The 14,306-nt window shown below is 40.6% G+C and overlaps 2 protein-coding genes across 3 annotated transcripts in view; both read left to right on the top strand.

Moving 5' to 3' along the window:
• The window catches only part of scaf8 (SR-related CTD-associated factor 8), a 96,097-nt gene that overhangs the window by 66,487 nt on the left and 15,304 nt on the right, over positions 1 to 14,306 (top strand). The window lies entirely within an intron of this gene.
• The window catches only part of tiam2a (TIAM Rac1 associated GEF 2a), a 74,982-nt gene continuing 64,468 nt past the window's right edge, over positions 3,793 to 14,306 (top strand). Inside the window, exon 1 of one of the 2 annotated variants that reach the window (XM_086050637.1) lies at positions 3,793 to 3,846. The gene's annotated coding sequence lies outside the window, so the exon portion shown is untranslated. The remainder of the gene's footprint in view (positions 3,847 to 14,306) is intronic. The other variant, XM_086050639.1, reaches the window with a different exon arrangement.

Raw genomic sequence — 14,306 nt, forward strand, 5'->3', positions numbered from 1 at the left:
TATAATAAAGTAATAATAATAATGTTTACTGTATGATGGCCATTTTTCATTGTGTTGTGTCTTTGCCGTTACATCTGAAGTTTCTCAGTTCTCGCTCAAATAGATTGGAAAATGTATAACTAGGAACATGTCAAGTGTATGCCATCTTTGTGAAAAAAAAAAATAATACTAATAATATGAGCACTTCGCCTCTAAAATACTCTTTAATAAATAAATTCATGAAAAAACAATTGATGACTAAAGTACATGACATAGTTTAATTCCTAAGGGTGAAGGAGATATGTTGAGACACATAAGTGTTTCACATCACAATTTGTGGGTCAAAATGTGTATTTCGCGCCTCATTAATACACATTGAATACAAAACTGAAAATCAAATGCCAGCCATCAAAAGTAGTGATGTGTATTGGGAGCGTTGTCCGCACATGATTGTCAATTTAAGACTAATTGTCAATTAGTCACTGACTGCACGGAGCCTAAGTGGAGGCAGTTAGGCACAGAGAAGAGCTAGTAAGGAATAGTGAAGAAAATGAGGGACCACAAGAAAAGGAGTTACATCTGGACACATTCCAATTTTATCGACAATACAAATGAATGCAGAACGTAGAGTCTGCAAGGAAAAAAAAAACAATGAAACCATATTCGATGATCAGTGTCTCAAATGCAACTCTTGCTGGTTGATGTTGGACGGAGACGGTGCATTGTAGCCATGTCAGTCCTTCCTGAGAGAATATATATTATCTGACAGAAGAAACAGGAACCAGCTGCTCAAAGCAGAGGCACTTTTTTTCTCTCACTGCCAATCTTAACTATTCAAAAGTTATCTGGATGCAGTTTTTTTCCCTCTCTCTTTTTGTTTTACATGTGTAAATGTATAATTTGTTGTGTTTTGGAGTGGTTCGGAGTTGTTTCACTTTAAATTAGTTTAGCAGAAAAGATAAAAGCTAAATATATTAAAAATTCAGTTGAAAATAGTTCAGTTTTTGTGCTTGATTTTTTGTAACTTCAAAGCAAATAAATAAAGGAATATTTTTGTAATAATTGTAATACATTTTCTTTTATGAAATTACAGTAAAGCAAAGCTTTTTTAGAATATATTTTGTTTTGCTTCCAGACAAGAAAATAAAGTGTACTGCTATACACAATGTGAATTAAAACAATATATAAGCTGCTGATTCTAAAATAACAAAACAAAAACAAAAACAAAACAATTCTTCATTATATTGTCATACTGTATGTTTATTGTTCAATAAAACTGTTGCTTAGTTTCCTGGTATTAATCTGGGGGAAAAAATGCTCCACAAAGTTAGAAAGTTGCTCTTCAAATGAAATCATTCATTTTCAAAAATTGCCTTGCAAAGAAAAAAAAAGTCATATTTCAAGCCTTGCTAGAAACACAACAATTTCGCCAGAAATTATCTTTCGATTTTGAAAATTGTTAGTGCATTGAAGTCGCTATTTCAACCTGACTTAGCATTCTGTCATTTTGGGGAAATCTTGTCATTTTACTTGTATAACATAGATGCTATTTACTGATTACGGTTATGCAGAAAAAAACAGAACTACTGCAACAGGACAGTCCAAAACGCTTAATGTGCAGTAGGTCTAAGTTTTGCTTAATTGTCAGAACTATTTGACACCAACATTTATGTGGACATCTGTACTTCTGCCCACTTCAACCTTCAAAATATCAGGATGTTCCCCCTGAGATTTTGGATTTGATGGATGGATGGATGGATGGATGGATATTACATCCTTTCCTCTCCATAGATGCTAAATATACAGAAAAGCATCTGAATATCAGAAAACGGCAATCAATCGTCAGGCAAAATGTATGTTGACATTGATACATCCGGCCCTGGGGCGGAGCCAGAACGTGGCTAATGGGTGGGCCTGGAAAAATCAGGGTGGGCCTGAATATTTCTCTCACTGAACACAATGCTCCTGTTCCGACACATTGTATATTGTAAAAAATGACACACTGAATGATATGAAGTTCAGATTTTCCTTAGAAAACCACAGTTATGCCATTCTTAATATAAAAAAAAACATACACCAAAACACAAATTCAAAAATAATTGAATAATAATTTACTAAAAAATGAAAAGTATATATTTTGTCATGAATCTCACTGGGTGAGCAGTCTGTCAATCCGGGTGGGCCTGTGCACACGCAGGCCCACCCATAGCTCCGCCCCTGATCTGGCCACTTCAATCTTTGAAATTATGAAAACAATCGCCACAATATCTTAAATACTTAAACATTTTTGGACATTACGGGTTTTCCTCATTAAGCCACATTAAAGAGGGAGTCAACCTAAAACAAATATTTTCAAGAATATATTCTATGCACGCCAACTAATCGAAACAAGGCATTCTGATTAATATTGCACATGTGGGATATGAGTTAAGCAGTAAAATCCACCCGTTTTTGTCCATTTCGGGGGGGCGGCCATTTTGCCACTTGCTGTCGACTGAAAATGACATCGCAGTTGCTCAGGGCTCAGGTAACGACCAATCACGGATCACCTGTTTTCTGAAGCTGAGCCGTGATTGGTCGTTATCTCAGCCCTGAGCAACTGTGATGTCATTTTCAAAGAAGTGACAAAATGGCTACCCCCTGAGATGGTTAAAACCAGGTGGATTTTGCTGCTTAACTCATATTCCACAAACGCAACAATAATCAGAATGTCATGTTTTGACTCATGAAGGTGCATAGAACAAATTACTGCAAATAATTTTTGTGAGTTGACTGCCACTTTAAGCTCTAGTGCGTGCCTATGGAGAGGAAGACTTTAATATCCATAAAATCCAAAATACTGGTGCAATCATTCTAACATTTTCAGCCGTTGTTGGCAAGATGGCATAAGTAGAGATGTCCACATAAATTTTGGTGAAGCTCGATTGCAAATCCTTGACATCAAGTAATTTTAAAGAATATGGAGAAGAAAAACATTTAGGGCAGTCATTTAGGTTGAAGTGGGCATGAGTAGAGATGTGCACATCACCATCTTTCGATTTTGAAAATTGTTAGTGCGTTGAAGTCGCTATTTCAACCTGACTTAGCATTCTGCCAGAATGTCATGTTTGGGAAATCTTGTCATTTTGTCACCAACAAGTGTTTCAGTGCAGGCTCAGTTTGCATCATTCAACATAGCTAAAACCAATTTTTTGTCACGATTGGTGGTATTTTTCCAACATTAATGTCCAAAAAATTCCAAAACATTAGGGTGATTGTTTTAATAATTTCAGAGGTTTAAGTGGGCATGAGTAGAGAGAAGCACATACATTTGGTGACTATTGATTGTGGTTTTCCATAAGTGCCATTAATGTTTTTTTTAAATATTTTATTTTAGATTGTCCCACAACTATTACTACCACTACTACTAATACTGTTTACAGTATATTAAAATAAAAGCTAAATTAATTTTCTAAATTGTAACGTGACACAGCAGGCAGCTGCTTCTCGTATCTAGGCTGCTGTTTTCATGAGTGCTTTGTAAAATAAGCGGTGGACTTAATAAATCATAAGAATGCAAACAGATTGAATTCGTGAATACGTTCACGCGTGTTTTCATGAATATGAAAAGGTAGGAAAGAAGTCAGTAGCAGGGCCTTGGCCCCTCTTCATGCTGTCCGTCCGCGGGAAGGAGGAGTTTTCCCCCCACAATGTCTGGGAGGAGTCGGCGAGGTCTCCGCGCTCTCTGTCCTGTCTGGAAGCAACACGACCCGTGGAAGTAACATACCGAGCTAGCACGTTGTTTTTGTTACTTCTAAATACAACAAGCTTATGTTTAGACGCCGTGAGGAGGTTTACAGTATGTTTGAGCTGAGGAAACACTAAACGGTGAGTGTGCAACTTATTTTACTATCGCGCGCGCTTTGTTCGGTTCAATTTAATGAATATGTCGTCTCGCATTGCAAACATATTAATGCTCATCAAAGTGTTATCCAATATTAGGGAGTGTTTTTTTCCTTAATTATAACTGTTTGTATAACATTGCTCGACAAAACATGATTAACCATGTTTGACCAACAAGTGTTTCAGTGCAGGCTCAGTTTGCATCGTTCGACATAGCTAAAACAAACTTTTATTTATACTCGCCTTAACTCTGTCTTTGCTTACACTTTTTCCATACTTCGATACAATGTATTCATTGAAAAATGCGTGGTATTTAAAAAAACCCATTAATATCCTAATGTAAAATTGGTTCATAAGTCCGTGTAATGTGTATTGCAGCATGGTGTGGTCTAGTGGTTTGCTATATCTGCCTCACGGCTCTTAAATTTGGGGTTCGAATCTTCCTTCGTGGAGATTGCATGTTTTCCCCGCGCTTGCGTGGCACACCCTAAAAAATCTCGCAAATACTCATTTCCTATAGGTGTATATACGTTTAAAATGGTCGTTTGTTTTTACACTATGTGACCTGTGAGTGACTGCAGACTACTCCTGGGTGTACCCCGCCTCTCGGCCAAAACCAGCTAGGCTAGGCTGCAGCTCACCCGTGACAAAAACAAAGATAAGCATGATAGAAAATGAAAATGTATTTGGGGAGGTTATTCCATTCAAGTATGAGCTCAGGAGATCATGAACATTTATCTCATAGTGATGTCACTCTCCTCGCTGATTTATGGGTGCATTGGCCCTTCCACTCAATCACGGGACATGGCCACTAGTTGTATTAGAATGTGATTTAGTTGGTCTCTATTGTTGTTTGGCTGTGTGCTGCTTGCAAAAGGCTCTCGGGGCTCATACAGAGCACACAAAAGGGCACCCCCCTGATGTGAGGGGCCTGACCAGAGCAAATAGCGCCAGGAAGGGCTGCCTTTTGGCATTTTGGCCCTTTTCGCCTTGGCAACCCACAACTGTGACCGTTCTACAGTTTGAACCATGCATGACAAGGAGGATGTAAAAATAAAAGCACTGGCTAATGGTTGGGAGTAATCTCTTTAAAGGTTCTGCTTGGACGCCATCCAGTAGTGTGTGCTGATTCTCTCTTTTGGGATATTTATGTCCTAATTAGCATCATTAGTGATTGGTTTATGAGCCATTGAAGTTGCGAGAATAGCGTTTAGTGTTTACCTCATTTGCACTGGAATTGGACTGAGCCGGCACGAGCACCAGAGTAAGATACTAAACAATGTCTGTTAGGAGCGACCAGCCTCATTGTTTCTGCCTGGTTAATGGACCATAAAGAAATCGTAATCGACTTCCATAATTGTTGTATTTCTTGTGTGTATGTGTGTGCTCCCTGTTTTAACTGTGGAAACTAAACTTGGTGGGTCAGAAGTTGTGGCACCGTGTTCTTATTTTTGTCTATGTGGTTCACATTTTTGAGGTGAGGAAATGTTATCCACCACACGGAACATGATGTTTGTATTATTTCATTTTTCCTTGTGACGGCGATTGAGTGTGACCCACAATTTCCTTCTAGTGGAAAGCATGTGATGCTTCTGGTTGTTCTCTTTTGTGACAGGAGGAGGAGGAGGCCGCTGTCAGATATGTTGACTCGTGATTTAAAAAACAACAAAAAAAAAAAAAGAGAGAGAGAGAGAGAGTCGTAATGTCAGCCATTTTCCTTCGTGGGTGGTCCCGGACATTTGAAGCAGTGACATCATTACCACATAAACCTCCATCATGCACATCACTCTTGTTGTTAATGTCAGTTCATTTAGTGTGAATTATGCATGGTGGTGCAGGCTAATGGATGGTGGAAAATAACTTTACTTCTCTTTTGATGGTCTGTGTGGCCAGCAGGATTTTAGGGGGGGATTGTTCCAACGCTTCTGCAGCCTATTAGGAAGTTTGAACCGCCGTTAATTCTGAAGTCACCAATGTTTCATGTCTTCTCCCCTCTGCATTTTTCTCCATATATGGCAAGGTGTGCATGTGACATATCAGGCATGGCTAACATCTGTGCTCGCTGTCATACGGTGTCCTTTAAGTTGGAGGTGGTGCACACATCTTCCAGACTGATTTAACATGAATTAATTTGGACTAAATGTTTACAAGTGATTGTCCTTTTATGGCACCCGGCTTCTTCTTGCAGTGTAGACGGTCGAGTGAGGCCGGTGTGATGGTGACTTGTGTGTTTCTATTTTTTGCGGCTGTGGTTTGGATTCTATTTGTCTTGTGTTCATGCAGCAGCATCTGGAGAGGTTACTATAAAAAGACGCTTAACTAGAGGCTGTTGCTGACAGCGTCTTGGCCCAAGACTTGTCATTTAGCAAGTGAAGGTCACCTAAAAGACACATGAACTGGCTTTGACCTGAGTTTGCACAGAGGCAACACAACCCTGATAGTACTGTCATGGCTTTTAGTGGCAGTAAAGAAATAGCCTTCGTATTTGACTTGATGCATAATTCAGTGACTCTGAAACTTTATTTAAAAGTTTGTGAACCCACACTCACGCATGTGTCCACTTTGAGAGGATTTGCTCAGTCAAGCCACACATTTGGTATCTGCTGCTACACAAACGCAAACCTTCTGTCCAAGCTCGGCAGCGGAGAAAGGTCTGATCCAATAGAGCAAGGTGTGCCAAGTCGTGCTCTCTTAACAGCCTCAAGCCTTTGGGGGAGATTAAAGCACACCTTCAGGGTCACCTGCAAAAAAAAGGATGGTCTGTAAGCTGTGCAAAAAAAATGAAGACTGAAAGAGGATGGCGGCTTTAAACATTTGTCACAAGGTGCAGGATTAAAAGGTTCCAGGTGGATGATTGCAGTTGATGTAGGTGGAAAAAATAGGAGGGAGGTAGCTTTTTGCAATGACTCACCATCTACAACATTTGGTACACCTGAAGCCTCTGATTTGATCCATTGCGAGATCTACATCACAAATCAAATGTGATTTATTAAGATGATAGTCAGTGGTGATTGACGCTTAATAGAGGTGGAAAAACAAGGAATTATTGTGGTTGCAGTTGCGCAGAACTGTACGGCATCATACCGAGGGCTGTTCCTAATACGCTTCCCAAAATGATCTTTATGAAGGCATTTTGTATTGCTCTTAATTTGCATCAGTTTGATTACGCATACATACCTAATCGTGTGTCCAGAGTGTTTAGATTTTTGGTTTAAATGGCCCAAAAGGAGTTCCTCAACACGGCTTTACCATTATTTTAATAAATAATACTCATGTCTTAGTGCTGTGGCATTCATCTTGTCTTCTTTTTGAGATTTTTTAGGTTTTGAATTTCTTTTCTTCTGACAATAGTTTTTTCCTGTCAAGTGAAAAATCTGCCAAGGAAGGTAAGAGATTTTTCTCTTGACTTTGAAAAAACAGTTTTCCAAAGAAAATGTGCTTTAAATCTAGTGCATAGCGCCCTCGCCTATTGAACTCCTCCACCTGTAGTCACATCCAGTTAATGGCAAATGTATTGTATTGAATTGTACTGTAATTCCGGTTAGAGCGCCCCGAGCGGCGGAAGAAAAATCCACAGAATAGCCGCACCGGACTATAAGCCGCATGGCTCAAAACCTAGGAAAAAAGTTGCGGCTTGTAGTCTGGAAAATACGGTATGCGGAAAGAGGAGCAAATCCTGGTGTACTGACACACATATGGGAAGTTGATGCGTTGACATTGATGGAGAACATTGTTGAAGTGAGTTATTCTGAGGCACATTTGTGTTTGTGATAGCTTTTCCTATAAAACATGTTTGCACATTCTGTATGGTAAACAAGTAATCTTGTTTACATGGAAATGCCCTGCTATGCACCCGCTCGGTGGCTTAAAGCTGGCCCGCAGGTCGATCACAGTGACAATAAAAATCATGATTGATTCCTACTTACTATGGTCCAGTGGCCATCAGGTGTCACTTACTATGCCTTTTGGAAAGGCAAACACAGCTGGTGCGACGGCCAAAGTGCTCACCGTGAGGGTTTCACTTGGCGCCGTGTGTCTTGTATTGTTCCTCCATGATGGATGGTGCAAATTCGCATTTACTCCACCATGTCCCACCTGCTCTTCACTTGGATGGAGATGGATAGATTGACTTGCCATCTTGAAGATAAAAGCTAGGAAGTGTGCGCTTTATCTGTTGTGTAACATATTCACCCCAGTCAATCTATTTGTATAACCTCTCGGCATAAATGATGGCATTTTGGCCGTCGATGATCCATCCATCTATTTTCTGTGCGGCTTATCCTGTTCAGGGTCACAGCAGAGGCTGTAGTGTGGCTTGTCTCAGCTGACATAATGTGGATGGCGGACTAACTCTGGACTGGTGGGAGGGTGATTGTGAAGGGAGCATTAAGTGGGAATTACGTCCACAAAGGGGCTAGCAGTTAACTCATTCACTGCCATTGACATATTTGTCTTTTCACAGTCCAGCCATTCAATCCCAGGAATTTATTTCTATATATTTTTTCTATTTTTATCAGGGTCTGGAAATGTCTGGCAGTGAATGAGTTAATATCTTCATATTATGAGTTTGGTTGTTTGAATTATCACTCTAAATGGAAACTATTCTTTTGCGGAGGGGTGGAGCACATTGGAAGGAGGTTTAACACATAATATTTCATCAACCTTTGTTAGTGATTAGGGGTTTGGCTCTGAGAACTTGAGTGGCTAGCTGTGTTTATTCCAACCGTTCAGTCGCGTGCTCGAGTTAACAGCCCGGGACGTCATGTTCTCATTTGTGACAGAGCCGAAGTTCTTCGGAGGGTCTTTGGCAGCAGTTGTTTCAGTATTGTGTTGAGTAGCCTCAGTAACACTCCTCTCTCAGTCCAGCCCACTCGCCACTTGAGCAGGAGGTGGCTTGATATCCAAGATAGATAATCTCTTTTCTTGATTTCGCACTCCCTAAGCTTTGTCATGTTGGTTCAGTTGTTTGGCATGCGGCCAGTGTCAACACATTCTGGTCCCTGGCTATCCCATATTGACTCTCTGAACATGCTCAATTAACACTGTTTCCCCAAAAAAAGAGGTGAATGTAACCAAAGACCGTGTTTCCTGGAGCGATACAATCATCAGGCCATGTTTGGCTGTCAAACGGAAGAGGATGTTAGCTCATTGCAAAGAATGTTACAATAAGAACACTCATCTGTCATCTGCTTTTGCAGTCACCGGGGAGAAAATAGCTACGGTTTGCATCACATGGGCACCTTGCCTTATATCAGAGGATGGGATCTTTTTCCTAAAGTCCTCTTGACAGCCTTACTAAATGCATGAAAAAATGTGATGCAACAATGAAAGCAATTCCTCTGAGGTTTAATTTGTTTTTTGAATTTCACTGCGGGCCTGATGAAATTCTCTTTCAGGCTGTGTATTGCCCATGGGCCGTGGGCTCCCCACTGCTGCCTTAGATGATGCCCAAATTGTACACCAGGTTTCTTATCTAACACCAGCACCACTATTCCGCTGGCAGTGCCAAGACACAATCTCTCCTCTGCTATTGCATAAGAGCTTTTTCAAACCAAGGTATGCTCCACTTGACCAAGCGAGTGGGGGAGACCCATCTCCCTCACTTGCTCACTGCAACAACAAAAAAAGCACTAGCGGATGATTATGTATACAGTATGTAGCAATCTTTGAGCAAGTTTCCGGAGAAGAACACTACTAGTAGAGATAGACCGATTATGTTTTTTCAGGGCCGATACGATACCGATTATTAGTAGTCAAGTAAGCCGATGACCGATATTTTGAGCCGATATTCATTTTCAGTAAAAAGGAAAATATTGCAGACAAAAAAAATTTAAACTCTGAATTTTGTTTAATCGTCTCGCATTTGCATAGTGTTGATTTTTAAATTATTATTAGAAAAAGTTTGCCAATGTACATCTTTGTTGTAAAATTCTAACATAAATTGAGCTCCTAGGGTCAGTAGCATCTCTTCAAAAGTTAAATAGAAACTTAAACAATAGCTCCCTATAGTTTTCTACCGTAAATAAAGTTCTCCAAACTGTCTAAATGACAGAAATGTTGAATTTTTGCGTACCTTTGTCTTGATTTCAAACAAAACCAAAAGTGCAGAGCGTTCATAGGCTCAGTAGAATCTCTTTTAAAGTTAACTAAAAATTAAAAATAGTTCCTTGAAGTTTACAGTTTTAAATTGATTTATTATCAGCCATCTTGACTTTTAAAAAAGGCAGATGCCGATATTCAGCATTTTAACAAGCCATAGTAAATAGCAAACACATACATGTATGCTGTATTTGCAGGAGATACTGCAGGCTATTTATGGCACTTGACATTCAACGGTCATTGGAGAGGTTGACTTCTAATTTGTCGGCAGCTCTGTGCTAATGTCATTAAAGGTCCTGCAGGCCAGGGAGTGAACTGCTTTGTTTCGTCTCGTCTGGTCTTGTTGCTTCTTTCCGAGCACGACTAATTACGTGTCTTTTACAGGGATAATTTGCATTAATTCAATAAGAAAACCAATTTGTCCATCTGTCTGTTTAGTATAGAAGTCAGGAGATAGAGGATGGAAAAATATTTGGTGGCTTTTCCAGATGTTTCGAAGTGTCTACAGTTTAGACTGACTCTGTGTGGTAAGAGTGGAACACATGACTCATAACTACAAGGGATGTGCAAAATCAGTCTAACAACTGGTGTTCGTGTGGATTTGGGATAATGTCTGCGTGTGGATGAATAAGGGCTGCTGTGGCTCACTTGTGAAGCGTTCCATCTCTCTCTGAAAAGGAAATGACCTCAAACCAGCGTCTGCCGGCATTAACCCTTTGGACAAAAAAAAAAATGAAGAAGTGTTTTGAAAAAGGCTTCTAATTTTACCTACTAATATTAAAACAAAAACAAACTGAACATCAGTCTGGAACAATTTTTGTTCAACTTTTATTCCCATCTAAATAATGTTCTATTGTCAAAAATGAACCAAATTACAGATTTCAAAAGCTTGCGAAAATGAAAAATGGCGTGCTTTTGAAATAAGTGGTCGGAAATTATCAGCAGGAAGTTGTTTTGCACAGATTCACAATGTGTCCACATTTTAGTGCAGACTCAATATACGTCACAGACAAACGTACAGTTGACGGAACATCCATAAAGGAAAGCAACCGCGGATGCAGGAGCTGTCACGATCATAATCTTATTTGCTTTTTCATGGTAGGAATGTGTCATTGGTAATTTTGGTATTCCTCTGTCTTGCACAGTATGCCAAGGATTACTGCAAATGTGTAGCAGAGGTCATTCACTCGAGACAGACAGACATAAGCAATGCACCGAAAATTCGGCCACTGAAATTGTTCATACTGAAAGACTTTATAATCGAAACAAACACAGGCAAAAACCTTTAAAGCAAGCACTCTGGCCTCTCGGCTGGCTAAACAATGCAAAGCCCCGGCCTTGGAGCTCGGGGTAAGATTAGAAGACATTTAGAAGAAAAAAAGTGGTATAAAAAAAAAAAAAAAGATCTAGCCCAGGGTAGCAGTGCATCATGCTGCATCTTGGTCAACTCATGTGTCGATGGCCAGCTGAGTAAAGGTGGGCGGCGTAAATTGCCCCGCCGCGCCGTTAGCCACAAGCTTCGCTGTTTCATCCACAGGTACATATGAAAATACAAAAATGGTTAAGCATTGTTGCAAATATAATGCATGTACTGCATTTGAGTTGCTTCGCAGCCATTGGTGGATGGCGTTTGAGGGATTTTGTGCCTGAGCTGACTGGTTCTCCCATCTATTTGATCAATTCTAAAGCAGCCATGGCAGCTTGACAACAGCTACCTGCTACCCACGGGTACCATGTTGGTGCCTGTGGGCACCAGGTAGCCCCCAAGGATCGCATAACTTGCCCATGGGACATTGTGATTTCCTTGGAATGTTGTAGAGGTGATTAGAAAATGTGTACACTTGGAGATTTATAGAATATTTATTTGTTTCCTACCTTATTGTTGTTTATAAACATTTTGACAAGTCATTGACATAATTGTACCAGAGCTGGGCATTTTATTAAAAATTGAGTGTCCGTTATTCGTCTTCTGTCCGCAGCGCGGGTACCCTTCCGTCGTCCGTCATTTGCCTTTTTTTTTGGGGGGGTGGAAAAAAATAGTATACTATAGGCCGGTCCACTCCAGCTTGAATTTTAAACGGCCGTCCGTTCGACTAAACTTTCACTTGCTTCTTCTTCGTTGGTTTGGTGGCTTCTTATTTATTGGTTTAACTTCTTTGTGTTTTGGGGGGCGGATCCGCGCTGACCACATCACGCATCATGCAGTGCTCGGATTTGTTTTCACATTTTTTTTTTCTACCCAACCGTTTTATCAAAGGCATTTTCTATTGATATCGATCACGTGTCAATCGCGATACATATTGATATTGAATTATCGGCCCAGCCCTAGTTTATAGTTAAATAAAAGTTAACTAATTACTGAATAAATTATTTATTTACTCTACTTTCAAGTGAGTGATCCATTGAGTGTTGACAAATGTCTGGGTGATTGACCCACTGGCGTGCAATGAAGGATATTGTCATTCATCTTCCCAAGCAATACAATCAAGAACTCGGGATCTTATTTTCATCTATACATTGTTATTTGGGGGATTTATGGCGCCTCAGCTCTCTGCCTCTGTCTGACAGAGGCCTTTACTCAAAATAATGATTCTAATAACTGATATTTTCTCCTTTCTACTTTGCTCTGGAATAATTTTGTGTGCTACTGTGAGTATCCAGCAGCAAGCCCTGTGGTCTGCGCCTCACCTCTACTTGGAAACTTGTGGTTGCCTTCCTGTGCACTAATAACAATGTTTTAGGGCACACACGTCCACACTGATGTGCATAGTCTTCAAGTAATAATAACAATGTAGAGACGCGCCAGGATCTGGGTTTTCCTGTCAGCTGAGACGGTTGTTATGGTTCAAGGACCCGAGTAAAAGCTGTACTTATGTAGTCATGTTATATTAATGGCCTTGCGTATCATTGCTCTTGCCTTGCGTATCATTGCTCTTGCTGGATTTTCCCTTGATCTGATACAGATGCATCACTCTCCCTCATGTGCAGCCTTAGATTTTTTTTGTAGTGTTGCCCAAGTGGCATTAGTCAGTGCTAACAGGGGGGATGGGGTTTGTCTTGAAATGTTTTCTGCTTTTTTTAATACTTCTTAAAATGTATTTTAACCATCTGGAAGGCATCCCTTCTCCTTTCTGATCTTTTTCACCAACATGCTTTTCTCTGTGGCTCCTGGCAAGCCATGCAATATGCTTTGGCCTGCCACTGGGGGCCCAGGGCCAAAACACATACACAGCATGAAAAATACCAGAATATGAAATTTTGTCTTTAATGCAGGGGTGCATCACAACCAATTTGATGCGGCCTCATGCTGTTTCAATTGCTGTTTTCTATCATGATCATGATTGTTTTTCAAAAGGTTGCGTGCATTCGTCCCCCCTCCCCGTCTTCTGGGAGTATTTATAGGAGCGCTTTGGATCATTGTGGAGTCGGATAATGTGCGAATGTCTGACTTTCTTCAGCAACTTTCCTTCCGCCTTGCCCGTTTTCAAGAATGAAAACATCCTTGAATCTCTCTGGGTGTGCTGCATGTCCACCATCAGATGAGAAGAACAGAGGATGGTTTGTAATCAGCCCTTTGCCTCAAGGGTTAAGTATCCATCTCGTTTCCCTTCTAAGCCCGCCCACTTTTAGGAGGGGAAGGCAGTGAATAAATACCACCCTTGTCCTCTCATAATGGAACAGCTTGACCTCTCATGACCCCTGCTGGTAGCGCATCTGCCTGTCCAATCCCACCAATAGGGTCCTGTGGGACATAACCAGGCTGCCACATCTGCCCCTCAACCTCTAATTCAATCGCTTCTGGAATTTAGTCCACCGATTAAGAACCAAAAGGTGGTCGATCATTTTTTTAGTGTCACAAAAGGTGTCTTTTTAGACTCCATCCTTGTTTCTGTCTGCCTCATGTCCAGTAGATGATGACCGCATCATGACCAGGACTCTTATTGACGTTCTGGTTCCTCTCTGTATGGATAGGATTAGAACAAGTTTGGCATAGACCTTCATTTAATCGCATCTGTAAAAGTGTTGCTCATGTGGCTCACGTTCAGGTGCTTAGCTGAGACATGTCATGGACGAAAAAGCGCGTTGAAGTGTTATCAGTAAGTATTGACCGCAATCCTATGTGACAAAGCCCCGCCAAGGTGAGCAAATGAGATTGTTTTGCAAAGAGTTATCTCTTCATGTTACGGCACTCGCATGAGCCGAAAAACTGGTTTTGGTGCGAAAACTGCAGCCTTTGTTGCTTTTGTTTATTTGAACGCTGCTGGTTAAACACAACGCAGCTTTGTGGAACACCTGCTCCGGATTAGAGCTGATAGCGGCTCCCAGCTAATTTCTTGTGATAATTC

The sequence above is a fragment of the Filicampus tigris genome, chromosome 13, assembly GCF_054856515.1.
Source record: "Filicampus tigris isolate MCC_2025a chromosome 13, RoL_Ftig_1.0, whole genome shotgun sequence".
NCBI lineage: Eukaryota > Metazoa > Chordata > Actinopteri > Syngnathiformes > Syngnathidae > Filicampus > Filicampus tigris.